The sequence below is a fragment of the Bos javanicus genome, chromosome 26 (genome assembly GCF_032452875.1).
Source record: "Bos javanicus breed banteng chromosome 26, ARS-OSU_banteng_1.0, whole genome shotgun sequence".
Taxonomy (NCBI): Eukaryota; Metazoa; Chordata; class Mammalia; order Artiodactyla; family Bovidae; genus Bos; species Bos javanicus.
Window position 1 is genome coordinate 37,592,743 of NC_083893.1, and position 18,215 is coordinate 37,610,957.

Here is an 18,215-nt window from a genome sequence, read left to right on the forward strand (position 1 = left end):
ACTTCTTCATGGCCAGGAGGAGAATCTCTTCTGAGCCTTTCACCTGACAAAGTCAGGCCCACCCAGGACAATCTTGCTTGTCATTAACTTAAAATCAGTCTGTTTTTGAACTTCCATTACATCTGGTAAGTCCTTTCACCTTTGCCATATTCTGTGGACCAGGAGCAAATGATACATCCAACCAAATTCAATGTGAAGGGATTATAGCAGGGCTGGCTCACTAGGTATCATTTTAGCATGTGTATCAGTTCAGTTGCTCAGTCATGTCCAAACTCTTTTTGACCCCATGGACTGCAGCACGGTGGGCTTCCCTGTCTATTATCAACCCCCAAAGCTTGCTCAAACTCATGTCCATCAGGCCAGTGATGCCATCCAACCATGTCATGCTCTCTCATCCCCTTCTCTTCCTGCTTTCAGTCTTTCCCAGCATTGGGGTCTTTTCCAATGAGTCAGTTCTTTGCATCAGATGGCCAAAGTATTGGAGCTTCAGCTTCAGCATCAGTTCTTCCAATTAATATTCAGGACTGATTTCCTTTAGGAGGGACTGGTTGGATCTCCTTTCAGTCCAAGGGACCCTCAAGAGTCTTCTCCAACATCACAGTTCAAAAGCATCGATTCTTCGGTGCTCAGTTTTCTTTATAGTCCAACTCTCACATCCATACATGACTATTGGAAAAACCATAGCTTTGACTAGACAGACCTTTTTTGGCAAAGTAATGTCTCTGCTTTTTAATATGCTGTCTAGGTTGGTCATAACTTTTCTTCCAAGGAGTAATTGTCTTTTAATTTCATGGCTGCAGTCACCATCTGCAGTGATTTTGGAGCCCAAGAAAATAAAGTCTGTCACTGTTTCCATTATTTTCCCATCTATTTGCTATGAAGTGATGGGACCAGATGCTGTGATCTTCATTTTTTGAATGTTGAGTTTTAGGCCAGCATTTTCACTCTTCTCTTTCACTTTCATCAAGAGGCTTTTTAGTTCCTCTTCACTTTCTGCCATAAGGATGGTGTCATCTGCATATCTGAGGTTATTGATTTTTCTCCTGGCAATCTTGATTCCATGATTAGCATGTTATGCCACACTGTTTCTAAACTTATTATACTATTTGTGTATTTTCTTAGTATTATGATGACTCACGATAGACAGTATCATCATCAGCAAAATCATCATCACTATCAACATCTTCGTCCTCACCCAAATCTTTCTCTGAACAATAGAGAAAATACTATAAAGAGAGATTAGCCCTCTTTCCCTGCCCCTGGTCTAGTTCCTAGCCCCTGCCCATTGTGGTAAGTTTATGGTCAACAGCTGTACATTTCTGGCTCATTTTCAGCCTGTTCCCAATTATGACCACCACCTCCCCCCAGTCTTCTGAAAGTTCATATTTGAGATCCATGTGCGAGAATCAAAATTGTTTCCTCCAACTAAAAAGAACTCGCTTGCTTGATGATACCGTAACACATGCCCACATCCAGTCAATGTTAGAAATCAGTCTAAGTTACATAATGCAGATCCTAAAATGATATTATCTCCTAAAATAATAGAAAGGAGATGGTGACTGCTAGGCAAATAAGATAATGGTATTATAATAAAAGTGATTTGTAATATATAATATTAAATTAACAATATAGCAATTAGTGTAGGAAGGTAGTAATTAATAGAGTAATGTAGTGAAGAATTAGTAATATAGTAATATGCAAATAATAGTAATTGGGATGTGGGAAGGCCATGGATGTAGATTGGGAAAGATCTCAATGGTCAAATTTTAGAAACTAAATAATAACACAGATATTTTTCCTGGTTTCTTTTCAGTCCAAGTTTTCTGTTTTCCCACAAAATGCAAAGCAAAGGGGGGAAATATGAGGTACTGATTATTTCATACTTTAGTCGCAATCATGAAATAGGTCGCAACCAATTCTCTGTCCAATAAATGAGCAGGCAGAGTGAAAAACTAGAGCAGTGTGATAGAGATATTAGACAGAATGCTAACAAAATTAACACCCAGGGGAATTTTTTTATAAGTTTCTACTTTTCTGAGATTCAACATTGATATGTTTTTCTCATTTAGGTTCACTAAGTTATGTTTATTATTAATTCAAATTCGCAATATTGAAGGGGAGATATTTCCCATATGGTCCCATATGGTTGACATGCTGCTCTGGAGGTTCATAAATTTGGAGGAGTTTTGATTAACACTGACAGAAAACCCTTTGAAAACATATGGCTGTATATACATCATGTCATTTCTAATAAGATGACACATCCTTCTTCACTTTTCCCTAATAAGATGAGTTCAGTTGTATTTAAGAAACATGATAATACTTCGTTGATTTTTCTTTATGGGGGAGAAAAATTGAGTAAAAATAAACTATTTTGTTGTTGCAGCAGACGCTGAAAGCCTAGCACATCGTCTGTGGGAATGGAAAAAAAAAATAGAGTGCTATCCCTAAGTACTTTTTATAGATGCAATTAACATGTTGTAAACTTGGAGTGATTTTTGACACTCCCCCCACCCCAATTTCCTTCTTGGTGACTCTGGTCCACATTCCACCTCACTGAATGGGGATTCATCTTCTTCTCATCAGGTTTTAGATCTGCTCTCAGCTGTCCTCGTTGATCACAGCTTTCATACCATTTTGGCTGCAAAACCATTCTCATCCTTGTTAACGTACATTTTCAAATGAACAGTTATCTTTATTTCTTAAGTTAATTTGTTTCTACTTCTTCTGAAACCCGTTGCAAGAAATTCATTTTTGAGACTTTGGACATTAGCCGTTGGCAGTATATTTTGAAATATAACAAATACTGAAAGTAAATTGGCAACTTGGATCAGAAATCTTAAAAAATAGGTCTATGCCTTTTGATTCAGTAACTCCTCTTTAGAAATCCACCACAAGGGAGTAATTTAATATGCAAAGAAAAATTTATTATCAAGGATGTTTATAGTAGTGTTATTTATTATAGCAAAAAATTCAGGAAAATTTAGCCAAAAAAAAGAATGATGGTTAAATAAATGTTGATAATTCTCCAGAAAACATTGACAAGCTGCAGGATAATAGTGGAGAATTAAAGTTAAAATGCTAGAGTGTATCCAACCCAGCGCCTAGAGAAATGTACACAATTAGTTTCTGTGAAAGGATAAAAGTTCATCAGTAGTTTCTAAACAGAGAAAAGCCTATAAATTCATGTTACAAGGGAGAAGGCAATGGCACCCCACTCCAGTACTGTTGCCCGGAGAATCCCATGGATGGAGGAGCCTGGTAGGCTGCAGTCCATGGGGTTGCTAAGAGTCAGACACGACTGAGCAACTTCACTTTCACTTTCATGCACTGGAGAAGGAAATGGCAACCCACTCCACTGTTCTCGCCTGGAGAATCCCATGGATGGAGAAGCCTGGTAGGCTGCAGTCCATGGGGTCGCACAGAGTCGGACACGACTGAAGTGACTTAGCAGCAAACTAATAAGTGTGGCAGCCTAAGAAGGAAACAAATGATTTTGCTGTGCCAGGACTGACCCGCCCCCAACCCAACCCTGAAGAAAGAGAAAAGAGTTAGTGAAATGCTGAGATATCTCATTAATACCTTTCAGTTTGGGGAGAAAACTGAGGAACTGAGTGGGTGACTTGGAGAAGACCTTAATAAATCTTATTTCATCTTAAATTCCCCACATTTCACATGGATGTCAGCAAAGGGAGGTGCATGGTGCCAAGGCCTGTCATTTCCACTGAGTCAGTTTGGGAAGCAAACTAGTGTATAGGGTACTTCACAAGACCTCAGAAGAAAAGGGAAAGCTACGTTCCCTCTAGTGAGCTTCCTGCATCTCCTCATTCCACTCCATACTGTTAGGCTGAGAAAAAATGGAGACCAATAGGAATACCCTCAAACTCAAAGATGGTTTCAAACTCAAAGAATACAGAAGTGCCAGGAAAACTGGAAATATTATAAAGATGTCTGCGACCATACTGTGGCATAAAGAAGGTCTGGGCAACCATGCAAATGTCCTTTAGAAAGAAGAGGGTACAAATTTTCTTTTATGAGATGATTAAAATCTGAGAATCTAATGCAAAACAGTGACTATAATTGATATCACTGTATTATATTATTAAAATGTCCTAGGAGAGTAGAAATTAAATGTTATCACCAGAGAAAAAAGTTACTTATGTGAAGTGATGGATGGGTTAATTCAAGGTGGGAATCTTTTTACACTGAAAGAAAGAGAAAGAAAGGAAGGAAGGAAGAATGAAAGAAAGGGAATGGAAAGAGAAAGAGGAAACAAAACATAGATGAAAAATTCAGGCTGGATGAAAACAATTTAAGAAACAGAAAAAATTATTCCAGGAAATTGTTCCATAGTGTAGAAAAACTTAGAAAATCAATAAGACAAAACAGCAAAATGAATAATAAAATAACAGAGTGAGAAGAAAAGGAATGGTGCAACAATTGAAATACTGAGAACTAAAACAATACCATTACAATACATTTAAATTAGCAAGCAAAAGAATAGATGCAAATAAAAATTAAATGACTGAAATGGAGAAATTCCTGAGATCATCACAGTGAACACAAAAGTCAAAGCAGAGTAAAGCAATGCAAAAGAAGATGGAAGACAAGGATAATCCAACATAAGGATAATTAATTGGCTTCCCTGGAGTGATACTCCAAAAGAATAGAAAAAGTGCTTTTGAGGCATAATAGTGAAAACCAAAAATCTTTGAAAGGAAGAAATAGATCTACTCGCTATGTTCCAGAGAAAAATTGATAGGGGAGTCCACATGGAGATGTGTCTTGGTTCAAATAGTAAACTCAGGAGGAAAGAACTTTTTAGAATATATTTTTTATTGAGGTATAGTTGATTTATAAGATTATATTCATTTCAGGTATATGACATAGTGATTTGATATTTGCATAAATTGCAAAATGATCGCTACAATAAGTCTAGTTACTATCTGTGACCATAGAAAATTATTATGATATTATTGACTATATTCCTTAAGGAATAAAGAATTCTTCAAACTGTCAGGGAGTAAACACAAGCCACCAGCAAAGGAAACCATGAGGTTGGTCTTGGACATGCTATAAATTTTCCATGTCAGAAGTTAATGTAGAATTTTTACAAGATTCTAAGGAAAACAAAATGATTTTCTAAAACATTAAGACAAGACAACTGACTGTTTGAATATCAAAAGTCACAGGCAGATATTCTCAAACATGAAAAAATAGTGAAATATAGCATCCATAACCCATTTTTAAAAGAATTTCTAACAGAGGGAAACAGCCAACCAAGAGGTGAATGAAATACAGAATTTAAGGAAAAGTTGTAGCTGAAAAGGCTAGTGATGAGTCATGAATCCAACTAAATACGGTCTAAGATCTAACATGAGAATTTAATTGCAGAACAGTGTACACATTATTCATCTGGGAAAAGTCTGCAAAGCTACAAAAGCAATGAAACTGTTGGGAAGAGGGATGGTAAGAAATATAAGAGAAGTAATTTTATCTTTTTAGTAGGTGAATAAATTGTGTAATTAAAAATTCATGACTCCAACCTCTTAATTTTTTCATAATACTTATTTTAAAATTTGGGCTTCCCAGGTGGCACTAGGGGTAAAGAACCTGCCTGCCAACACAGGAGACATGAGATGTGGGTTCAATCCCTGGGTCAGGAAGATCCCCTGGAGAAGGGCATGGCAACCCACTCCAGTATTCTTGCCTGGAGAATCCCATGGACAGAGGAGCCTGGCAGGCTACAGTCCATGAGGCTTGCAAAGAATCAGACACAATTGAAGCAACATCACACAGCACATTTTAAAATTTAGTGTGGTCATTTAGGAAACAACTCTTACAATAGAGAAACATTAATCTGTGGCTTAAGATTTCTTTATGTTTATTCAGTTTTTTTTCTGTTAAAAAGAAATAAAATTTTTCTCAGTTCAGTTCAATTGTTCAGTTGTGTCCGACTCTTTGCAACCCCATGGACTACAGCACGCCTGGCCTCCCTGTCCATCACCAACTCCCGGAGTTTACTCAAACTCATCTCCATTGCTGGAGAAGGAAATGGCAACCCACTCCAGCATTCTTGCCTGGAGAATCCCAAGGACAGAGGAGCCTGGTGGGCTGGAGTCTATGGGGTCGCACAAAGTCAGACATGACTGAAGCAACGCAGCAGCAGCAGCAGCAGCAGCATGTCCATAGAGCCGGTGATGCCATCCAACCATCTCATCCTCTGTTATCCCCTTCTCCTCCTGCCCTCCATCCCTCCCATCATCAGAGTCTTTTCCAATGAGTCAGTTCTTTGCCTCAGGTGGCGAAAGTATTGGAGTTTCAGCTTCAACATCAGTCCTTCCAATGAATATTCAGAACTGATCTCTTTTAAGATGAACTGGTTGGATCTCCTTGAAGTCCAAGGGACTCTGAAGAGTCTTCTCCAACACCACAGTTCAAAAGCATCAATTCTTCGGTGCTCAGCTTTCTTTATGGTCCAACTCTCACATCCATACATGACTATTGGAAAAACCATAGCTTTGACTAGATGGACCTTTGTTGGTAAAATAATGTCTCTGCTTTTTAATATGCTGTCTAGGTTGGTCATAACTTTTCTTACAAGGAGCAAGTGTTTTTTAATTTCATGGCTGCAGTCACCATCTGCAGTGATTTTTGGAACTCCAAAAAATAAAATTTTCTGCTGCTGCTAAGTCGCTTCAGTCGTGTCCGACTCTGTGTGACCCCATAGATGGCAGCCCACCAGGCTTCCCCGTCCCTGGGATTCTCCAGGCAAGAACACTGGGTTGTCATTTCCTTCTCCAATGCATGAAAGTGAAAAGTGAAAGTGAAGTCGCTTATTTGTATCCAACTCCTAGCGATCCCATGGACTGCAGCCTACCAGGCTCCTCTGTCCATGGGATAAATTCAAGATGGTACCCTGCATTATAAAACAAAGAACAATAGTGGAAAAACTGGTAAAATCTAAATTTTGGAGTTTAGATAATAGTAATTTACTGGTGTTAATTTCTTAGATGTAACAAACCTACAATGGTAATATAAAATGTTAATAGGAGGAGAGTCTGGGTGAGGGTGTGATATCTTTGCAACTTTTCAGTAAATTTAAAACAGTTACATTATAACCCATTTCTTTAAAAATAATATGCATAATATCCATATATCCTTTTATCTACATCTTTATGAAAAATGAAATCTAGGAAAATGTTAATAAAAATTTAACGTTGGCTGTTTCTAAGTCATCGGCTTCATGGTGATTTGCTTTCTTGTATAATTTTTGTATTGTTTGAAGTTTAACAGATGAATATAATTTTTATTACAAATGCTATTAATATTTCAGAAATTTTTAAAGAAACAAATAAAATACTGTTGTGCTCTGTGCTCAGTTGCTTAGTCAAGTCCGACTCTTTGCCACTGTGTAGACTGTAGCCTTCCACGCTCCTCTGTCCATGGGATTTTCCAGGCAAGAATATTGGAGTGGGTTGCCATTCCCTTCTCCAGGGGATTTTCTCAATCCAGGCATGAAACCCACCATCTCTTGCACTGGCAGGCAGACTCTTTACCACTGAACTGCTAGGGAAGCCCTAAACTAGTGCACAGATGAATATTAACATGGGGAATGCTTATGATAAAATATTTCATGAAAAAATTGAAGACAAAAAATAAATATAACTAATAATTTTATTTCAAAAATATATTTTGAAAAAAAATGACTAGAAAGAACTATATTAAATTATTGCTAGTATTTGATTTCGATTAGTTAAGTTTTTTTTATTTATGCATTTTCAACTTTTACAGTGGCTTAAACAATGAGTATACATTCATAGTAACTGAAGAATAAACATTACAGTTTTACTGTTACCCAATGAAGTTGGAACTGGCAGTTGGCAAGTCAACTGGAAAAGTTAATTAAAGCAGTGAATCATAAAATGTGATACATACATACCTTAAAGATTTAATTTTAACCTAAAACATATGGATGTTCATTCACTTGCCACTCTTTTGATGCTGTGCCAAGACCCTTTCTTTGTGTCAGGGTCTGCTGATCAGAGTTCTAAGCTGTCTTTCTTTCAAAACCACCCATAATGCATCATCCAGAAGGCCCAGTTTGGGTTTCTTTAAGGTAGAATGAGACCTTTTAGAAAGCAATTTTTCTACATTTTTGCTCTTCCCCCAGTCTTTTATGTGTGTTTTACATACACCTCATTTGATAGCAATTTATCATAGCAACTTGTCATCATCAAATCTTTCATCACGCCACATAATAGTTACGTAAATAATAAGCACATAATATTTGCATAAACAGTTGCCAGCACAACTGGCATAAATAGGTTTGGGAACACACATGGTGGATTCCTGATCATCACAACTGGTGGGAATAGAAACATGGGGTCTTAATGGTGATTAGTCTGAGCTGTGAGAATTCAAGGTGCTGCGGGCATCTTTTGGGAGGTTTTACTGAGGAAGGCAGGACCTTACCTTGTTTTGGACCCTTGTTGGCCACCCTCTGAAAGCTAGTAATGGTACTTCCATTGTACAGTTGAGGAAACTGAGGTGCTTAAAAGCACCTAAAACTATGGATACTCACTGACAGATCCAGTGACAGATTCTGTCCCAGTCGTGACAGATCCAGGATTCATACTCAGGTCTATGTTCTGACCCCAACAGCACTGCTGTGAATACTCTTACCACGGTGGTCTACTTCAAAGGGACAGACAGTCCTTGACTTGTAGTGGTTCAACAACGATTCTTTCCCTTTATCACAGTGATAAAGCTATACACAGTCAGTAAAAATCACACTTCAAATGTTGATTTTTTTCTAGTGATGTGCTGTATGATACGCTCCCATGATGCTGGGCAGTGTCAGTGAATCACAACTCCCAGTCAGCCTCGCAATCATGAGGGTGAAAAACTGATACCCTTCTTACCATTCTGTACTTTACACTATTCCATAAATTATATGACATGTTCAGCACGTTATTATAAACTAGTTTAGATGATTTTGCCCAACTGTAGGCTAATGGAAGGGCCTCCTACTTGGCACAGTGGTAAAGAATCTGCCTGCCTGTATGGCAAAAACCACTACAATATTGTAAAGTAATTAGCCTCCAATTAAAATAAATAAATTAACTAAAAAAATAAAAACTAAAATAAAAAAGAATCTGCTTGCCAGTACAGGAGACACAAGAGACGTGAGTTCAATCCCTGAGTCAGGAAGATCTCCTGGAGAAGAGAATGGCAATCCACTTCAGTATTCTTGCCTGAGAATTCCCATGGACAGAGGAACCTGGTAGGCTATACAGTCCATAGGGTCACAAGAGTCAGACACAACTTAGTGACTGAGCATGCATGCAGGCTAATGTAAATGTGAGCACATTTAAAGTAAACTGGGCTAATCTATGATATTTGGTAGGTTACATGTAGTAAATGCACTGTCTTTCTACAATATTTTCAATTTAAGATGGGTTTATTGGGAAGTAAATCCTTGGACTGCAAGGAGATCAAACCACTCAGTCCTAAAGGAAATCAACCCTGAATATTCACTGGAAGGACTGATGCTGAAGCTGAAGCTCCAATATTTTAGCCACCTAATGCAAAAAGCTGACTCATTGGAAAAGACCCTGATGCTGGGAAAGATTGAAGGCAAAAGGATAAAGGGGTGTCAGAGGATGAGACGGTTAGATAACATCACTGATTCAATGGACATGAATTTGAGTAAACTCTGGGAGAGAGTGGAGGCAGATGAGCCTGGTGGCTGCAGTCCATGGGGTCACAAAGAGTCAGACACAACTTTGTGACTGAAACTCCTTTTTAAGTTAAGGAAGATCTATATAGGGTTCGGAGAAGGCAATGGCACCCCACTCCAGTACTTTTGCCTGGAAAATCCCATGGATGGAGGAGCCTGGTGGGCTGCAGTCCATGGGGTTGCTAGAGTCGGACACGACTGAGTGACTTCACTTTCACTTTTCACTTTCATGCATTGGAGAAGGAAACGGCAACCCACTCCAGTGTTCTTGCCTGGAGAATCCCAAGGACAGGGGAGCCTGGTAGGCTGCTGTCTATGGGGTCGCACAGAGTCGGACACGACTGAAGCGACTTAGCAGCAGCAGCATATAGGGTTAATGATTAAGTAAAGCTATGAAATCACACAAAGAAGGAATTTTAAAAATTGTCATTTTTATTGTTAATGTACAACAACTTTGCTCTTATAATATCTAATAACATTTCCTTATTTTTCTGGGTCTTAAAATCATTAGTGATACAGAAATAATATGAGCGCTATGCCATATACCTCTGTCCTACATACTTAGAATATTCATTTCCATCTTTCTATTTTTTGCCCATCCTACAGGAATCCTATTCTCTTTAAGACCGTCCATATCCCAGATGTCCTTAATTTCACAAGCACTGTCTGGAGTTCCAACTACATTCTCAGCCTGAAGACATGCACGGGAATACTGGGTCCCTTCGTTAAGCACTGTGTCAACTGTCCACAGTTTTCCTAGGCTGGCAGCTCTGATCTCTTCTGCATCACAAGTCATGTCTCTTTACCCTCGTACCAGCTTATATCAATTTTCATAGATTTCTTTCTCAATATTATTTCTTCATAACTTTCCTCCTTTTTACAGCTAAGCTTCTCTGAGAAGGGATCAAAATTTGATCTCCATTCCCCTCCTTTATCTTCTGTCATTTCCAGCATCTAAGATCACCAGTGGGCCACCATTTTTCCAAATCCAATACTTTTTTGTTCTCATTTTTTTGACTTCTCAGGAGCAAATAGGTGACATGTTCATCTACACCTTTCTTCTTGAAAGATTTTCTTCTCCAGAGCTCCAAGACATCATATTCTCCAGACTTTCCTCCCACTTCTCTAAACCCCTTTGTCTCCTCCCCTGGCTTCTGTTCTGTTCAACCTGTAGATGCTGAAGGACCCCAAGATTCTGTTCAGCGACCTAAATGGATCTCATCTAGCCACTGACTTCAAATACTGGCTCTATACTGGTCACTCCTACATTTATCTTTTCTGCCTCTTCCTTTCCCTTAAGCTCTAGATGGATACAGCCATCCTCCTACTGGGTATATGCACTTGAGGGTATAATAGGCATCTCAAATGGGACATATACAAAATAAACTTTTGATGACTTCCAGTTCAAATCTACTCACTAGTCCACATCTTGCCCAGTGAGTAAATGACTTCACAATTCACAAGTGGCTCAAGTTAAAAATTTAGATGACATCCTAGATTTCTTTTTTCCTGCCTCCTCCCCTGACAGCTCTCTTTATGACTGGGCTCCCAGTACCATTGCATTTGGTATTTAGAGCTTTGCACTTTGCTTGTCCTATCCCCCCACCTAGGAATCTCTTCCCCCAGATACTCACACAGTGCCCCCCTCCACTTCTGCTCAAATGTTACCACATCAGAGAAGCCTAAGGTTCCTCCACTCTTCACTCTCCATCTGTTAGCCTATTTCTCCCTCTTACCTTCATCACTTATATTTTTGCTGATTTGTCTCTGTCTACTCAACTAGGTTGCAGGGAGGAAGAGGGGCTCTCTTTGTACTGTGTCTCCAGAGCTTAGAACCTCAATTAGGAGCTTTAAATTTATTTGTTTAATTAATAAGTTTGTGTCTTGTTTATCATTGTATCCCTAGAGCCTCAACAGCATGTGGCACACTATATTAATAATAACACTAAAGTGAAAGTGTTAGTTGCTCAGTCGTGTCTGACTCTTTGTAGACTCCATGGACTATAGCCTGCCAGGCTCCTCTCTCTGTCCATGGAATTCTCCAGGCAAGAATATAGGAGTGGGTAGCCATTCCCTTCCCCAGGGGATCTTCTTAACCCAGGGATCGAATCCAGGTCTTCCTCATGGCAGGCAGATTCTTTACTGTCTGAGCCACCAGGGAGGCCAAAAATAACTTTTAAATCATGAGAAGAGCTAAGACTTATCTAGCATTGTCTATGTGCCAGACACTGTTCTCTGTTCTCAATCAAGCTATCATTTAGTCCTCATAACTATAAGGCAGATACTGCCATTATCCTTGTTCACAGATTAGGAAAATGAGGCTTAGAAAGGAGAAGTAACTTTCTTCAAGTTACATATATGGTGAAAGTGAAAGTTGCTCAGTCGTGTCTGACTCTTTGCGACCCCATGTACTGTATAGTCCATGGAATTCTCCAGGCCAGAATACTGCAGTGGGTAGCCTTTCCCTTCTCCAGGGGATCTTCCCAACCCAGGGATCGAACCCAGGTCTTCCACATTGCAGGCGGATTCTTTACCAGCTGAGCCACAACGGAAGCCCAAGAATACTGGAGTGGGTAGTCTATCCCTTCTCCAGTGGATCTTCCCAACCCAGGAATTGAACCAGGGTCTCCTGTATTGCAGGCAGATTCTTTACCAGCGTTCTCTAATCTTTCCCTTTCCCTGATAAGGGAAGCCCACATACACAGTAAGTAGAGTCATGAGGATTCAAAATCTGGTGGAATAATTTCAGAGCATATGCTATTAACCACTTAAGGATTAATAAATGAATGACTTATAAAATGGCCATAAATAGTCTCTTCTGTGACATCATCCTTAAAGCTTATCAGTGCACAAGGATAAGATAGTTACTGACTGCTCTATTTACTAGTATAAAGCAGTAGATAACAATAGGAGAATGTATTAACCAATATTATATTGTATTAAAGTACTACCTAAAATGTCAATAAATATACTAAGACTTGGCAAAATTTTCTAAATAAAGATTGTATATTTTAATTGCTTTCTTAACCCTCAGAAGGGTTAAACACCACTGATTTTCAAAAAAGAAACTTCCATATCCTAATTTATGCATATCTATCTATCAACTGTCAGTAGGAATGCAAAAGGTCACCCCAGCCTGCACCAATAGGTGTTTCATAAGCTAAATGGTGATAAAGAATTAGATCAGCCAAAAAGCCAACCTAGAAATGGAAATGAATATGCACTTTCAGCAAGCCATTCCTCACAGGATATAAATTATAACCACTTCAAGATATAGTAGGTGTTCACTCAAGTTTCTCTCTGGGTTTTCATAGCCCTTAGACTATTACGTTTGAAGTAAAAGTTAATAAAAGTCCAGAAACAAATTTGAAAGGGTATTGGTACCAAGAGATTAATTCGAGAGTTTTTAGAGCAAGTACCCTCCACCTTGAATGACTTTGCAATGAAAGAAGAGTGTCATTCCACATATGGTCGCAGGAATGCCCTAATGCATAATCAGCCACCGCTTTTGTGGCCTTACCACCTTCTCCCATAGGAGGGGAAAAAAACCCCACAAAAACCCTGAGCTCTGTTATTGGCTCTTGGCAGTGGGTAAAACATAGTTTAAATGTCCCTTACACCACCAGGGAGTCTCTGTGAATAGCCGTCCACCTGGAAAATCTATTTTTCAAACATAATCGGGCCCACAAGTCTAAGAGGCAGAAGGTAATTCTTTTGACCTTAAAGGCCTGAAGAATATCAGCAGGCTTTGTCGACAGAGACCTAATGCAGTGAGGAGTTGAGACAACTGCCAAGATCATTCGAGCCAAAAGCAACACTTCTTGAATTCTGACCGACAATCCTCTTCCCCCTCACAAAAAAGCAAAAACTTGTGTAGAAAAAAAAAATATATCGATCAGCATGCTTGTCACCATGTATATTGGTTGATTTCACCAGTAACTCGAGGGGAAAACAGCCTCAGGGATTCCTGGGCCAGGGACCTAAAGGTTAGTAGAGCTGAAGTGCTGAATGGTTAGGATACAGTCCAGCGGAGGTGGCTGAGGCCCCACAGGGACCTTCACCGCCAGGAAGGTTGACATTAAAATTGGACCAGTCTGGAAGAGTCACATTTTACCTTGATATCAGGCAGGTAGCCTCAACGAACAAATGAAGCTTCCATGAGAGGCAAAACCCGGCAATTCTCACTTCATTCTTTTCTGATATATAACAAATGTTCTAGCCTGATGTGACATTTAAACCTTACAATACAATATTATGGGAACACAAATGCAGCACAGCAAGGATTTTGTGAAGGGGCTACTAGGAGGTTGACTTCAGAGTTTTCGAGTCAAGTTGGTTTATAGTTACCTAATTAGAGAAAGAAACCCCAATCACTATTTCTTGGGTCCCAAATTTGGCTCACCTCAAGTTTGAGGGAATTCGTTGGTGCTTTCAAGGTATATGTAGACAATCAGTAAAGGTCTATGGAATTTTGCCCACATTTAAGATAGAGTGAAGCAAATCTTGAACTTAGTTTGGGGGGTGACTTTGAATTTAAGATCTGGGTGACCAATTTAAGATCTGGGTGACCTTCTGAAATGATCACGTAGGAGCTCTGAATTTATTTTCTACTCTAATAAGTTCTGTGGATGCCAGCGAGAGGGGGCTTGGCTCACCTGATCTTCCTGCTGATTTCCACATCTCCAGTTCCTACCAGGTCACAATGTGATGGGAACCTCGCCCTGCCACGTGGACCCTGAGACTGGAGCCCCCACCGAGGAAACCCCAGGTGAGTGGACACTTGTGCTGCACATGCCACATCTCCTTGCCCACCCGTTTCCAGGGAAGCAGGAGTGGGTCCTCACACCCTGTGGCAGGGTCCCATGTCAGGTGTGCCCTGGAAGACCATGTAGGCACAAGCAGACACAATTGAGAAGCATGGGGGACCTAATGCTTCACTGGAGCAGCCCTCAACCAGTGGGAGGCAGGGATCTAAGGCTAAGTGTCCTAGCCTCCCCCATCCTCCATGGTGGAAAATTTGGGCTTCCCTGGTGGCTTGGCTGGTAAAGAATCTACCTGCAATGAGGGAGACATGGGATCGATTCCTGGGTTGGGAAGATGCCCTAAAGAAGGGAACGGCTACCCACTCCAGTATTCTTATCTGGAGAATTCCATGGAGAGAGGGGGCTGGCAGGCTGCAGTCCATGGGGTCGCAAAGAGCTAGACACAATTGAGTGACTCACTTTTCTCTGAATTCTATGTGGTTCTTCAGAGGGCCCCCAGCAGGACATGTTCAGCTCTTTACTGCAATACACATGGGCTCTCCTCCTTCATCCGTCTCTTTCCCACTCCCTCACTTCACTTCCTCTTCTGGGATCCCCTTCCAGATAAATTACTTGAACTTCAGTCCTTGTCTCAGAGTCTCCTCTCACAGGAACCCAAACAAGATGTCGGCCAAAGGAGGTGAAGTGGGAATACACACACACACACACAAACACACACACACACACAGACACACCCAGTCCCCTGTGCCCAGTAATATATATTCCTCAACATGTCTGTCATTTGAGTCAACAAATCTTCCTTTTTCTGTTTTACACAGGCAGTTGGCATTAGACTTTTCATCACTCGAGACCACTCAAGACCCAAATGGGATGTACACTCGGACATAGCAAAGAGATAATTACACTTTCCCACTAGTTCTTCGTTGACAACATCTTGGTGTTTCTAGCTCTGACTTAGCATGATACCTGACACACAGTAGGGTTCAAAGAACATGCATTAGGTTAATGAATCTCTAGCATGTGTTTTTAATTCCCTTGTTAAGAAGGGGTAAAAGGAAAGCTTGGCATTTTCAGTGAAAGTCGCTCAGTCAAGTTAGACTCTGCGACCCTGTGGACTGTAGCCCACCAGGGCCTTCTGTCCATGGAATTCTCCAGGCAAGAATACTGAGAGCCTGGTGGGCTACAGTCCACGGAGTTGCAAAGAGTGAGCGACTAACACTGACATGTTTACATGTTGTATGGTGAGGGCCCACATTTAGCTGGCACACACCGGGATGGCCATATTACAAGCAGTCACCCCCAAAGTCCCCAAACAGCCCCCAGCATTCTCCAGAAATCCCCATTTCCCATGATCCAGCAAATAAAAGGTTAACACCTGGGCACAGCACCTGCTCTGATTGGCCGGTTCCGGCCTTGCTAATTGTGTAATATTTGGAATATTACTCTTGCATAAGGCCTAATATTTTCACTCCCTGTGCTCTTTTAAAATTAATCCTCATGAAGCTTGAAAGTAACGCAGCATAAACTCCTTTAACACAAAAGAAATGACTTTCCTCCAGACCTACCATACTGCTAAAAATGCAGAGGAAACAGCTTTCTTGATAGTCTCTGCATGAATATTAATACTAGTTACAATATGCCTGCAGATGTAGTCGTGGGCTTTGCATCTGGCCACATGACTCACTGAGAAATCAACTGATCTGCAAAACTTTTTCCTCCCGCCTTCCTACAGTTCCTCCCGTGAACGGCGATGTGTGATTCTTTTAGACTTTCTTTACCCCACAGCTGGTGCCATTTGATAGATTTTTTGGCACAAGAGGAACTCCCATCTGTGTCCCAAGTCCAAAGCAATCAAGAAGTTTTAGAGTTTATTTTCTTCATGCCTTTTCCTTCCTTCGTCTCCCTGAATTTTCAGAGGTGAGGTAGTTCAACTTGAAGAGCCAAGTCTAACCGTGGCCTCTTTGCAGGCAATACAGTGTATTTTCTCTGTGCAGTAGAGACTCATGTATAGGTTCAAAGCCAAGTGATCGTACTAATTGGACTCCAAGTGGAATTCTACTACAAGTGAGCCCGGGGTGGAAAGGAGCACATGGAGGGCACTTCTAAGTGTAGCACTGGAAAGCTTCCAGAAAATTAAGAGAAAGACCAAAAGACCACTCTGGAATCTAGTCTTCCATGTACAAGTTACAGGAAAATGCAGAACAAGAATTTTAGCTAAGGACAGAGCTGGGTCCAACAATCAGGTGCAGATGAAACTACTGAGAAAAAAAAAATCTGCAGAAGATTTCATGGAACATAGGGAAATGGTCGAGGAAGAAAAGAGGAAGTGGGGGTGGTGTTGAAGTGACATCGGTTTCAGACGAGATCACCCCCACAAGCTCCCTGGCTCTGTTTCTTCTCTGTCTACCGAAGGATACTCTTCTTTGAAAGAATCTTTTCTTCCTAGGACCCTCCATGAGTTTCCTGTGGCCACTGTAACAAATAACCATAAACTTGGTGGTTTAGAACAGCAGAAATGTATTCTCTTCCAGTTTGGAGGATGAAAGTTCAATATCAGTATTTCAGGGACAAACTCAAGATGTCAGACAAACTGTTATCGACCTGGATTTGTGGGCTCTTCATCAATGGTAATTGAGAAGAGGTCAGATGAGAAATTCTGGCAAGGTTTTGTGGGGCTCTAGATGCAGCCCGAGGGAGGGAGAACAAGTCACAGGTGCCCTTGCTCACTCCCCATGGGAGGATGAGCTGGTTCCTGAATAGGGTGAGGTAGGGGCTGATCAATGGGTTGGGCCAGAGCGGGTGGCTTCAGCAGTCTGCCCAACCCCTTGTGGTGCTGTGTGCAGGGATCATGTCCAGTACCCTGCTTTTGCTCCTGGCACCTCAGAAGTGGCAGATGCTTTTTGGCCTTTTTGTGCCGTATTGTCCATAATTTGTCCCAACAGAAAGTGTGTAGTTATTTTTAGCCTCCTTATAGTTTCTTTGTTGGAGAAGGAAATGGCAGCCCACTCCAGCGTTCTTGCCTGGAGAATCCCAGGGACGGAGGAGCCTAGTAGGCTGCTGTCTATGGGGTCGCACAGAGTCGGACCCGACTGAAGCGACTTAGCAGCAGCAGCAGCGGTTTCTTTGTATTTGTAGCTGGAGGAGATGTTTCTCTAGATACAAACACTGCAGTAAAGGCTCCCAGGTCCCAGGTCCCAGGTCCCAGCTCGCCTCAGCACTCCCTATAGAGGCTCAGGGAAAGAGTTCATTCTTTGACTCTTTCAGCTTCTGACTGACAGCATTCCTTGGTTTGTGACCACATCCCTCCAAGCTCTGCCTCTGAGGTAACATTGCCCTGTCCTCTTCTGTTCAAAACCTCCCTCTGCCTCCCTTACAAGGACACTCAGAAGTGGTTCAGTGAGTAAAAAATCTGTCTGCAAGTGACCTGGGTTCAATCCCTGGGTTGGGAAAATCCCCTGGAGAAGGAAATGGCCAACCCACTCCAGTATTCTTGCCTAAAGAATCCCATGAACAGAGGAGCCTGGTGGGCTACAGTCCATAGCATCAGACATGTATTAGCAACTACACCACCACCACCACAGACAATCTAGGATAATATCTTCAAGAGCCTTGATTTAATTATATGTGCAACATCTTCGCCATATGTGGTAACATTCACAGATTCCAGGAATTAGGATGTGGACAATTTTGGGAGGGTTCTGCCTACCATA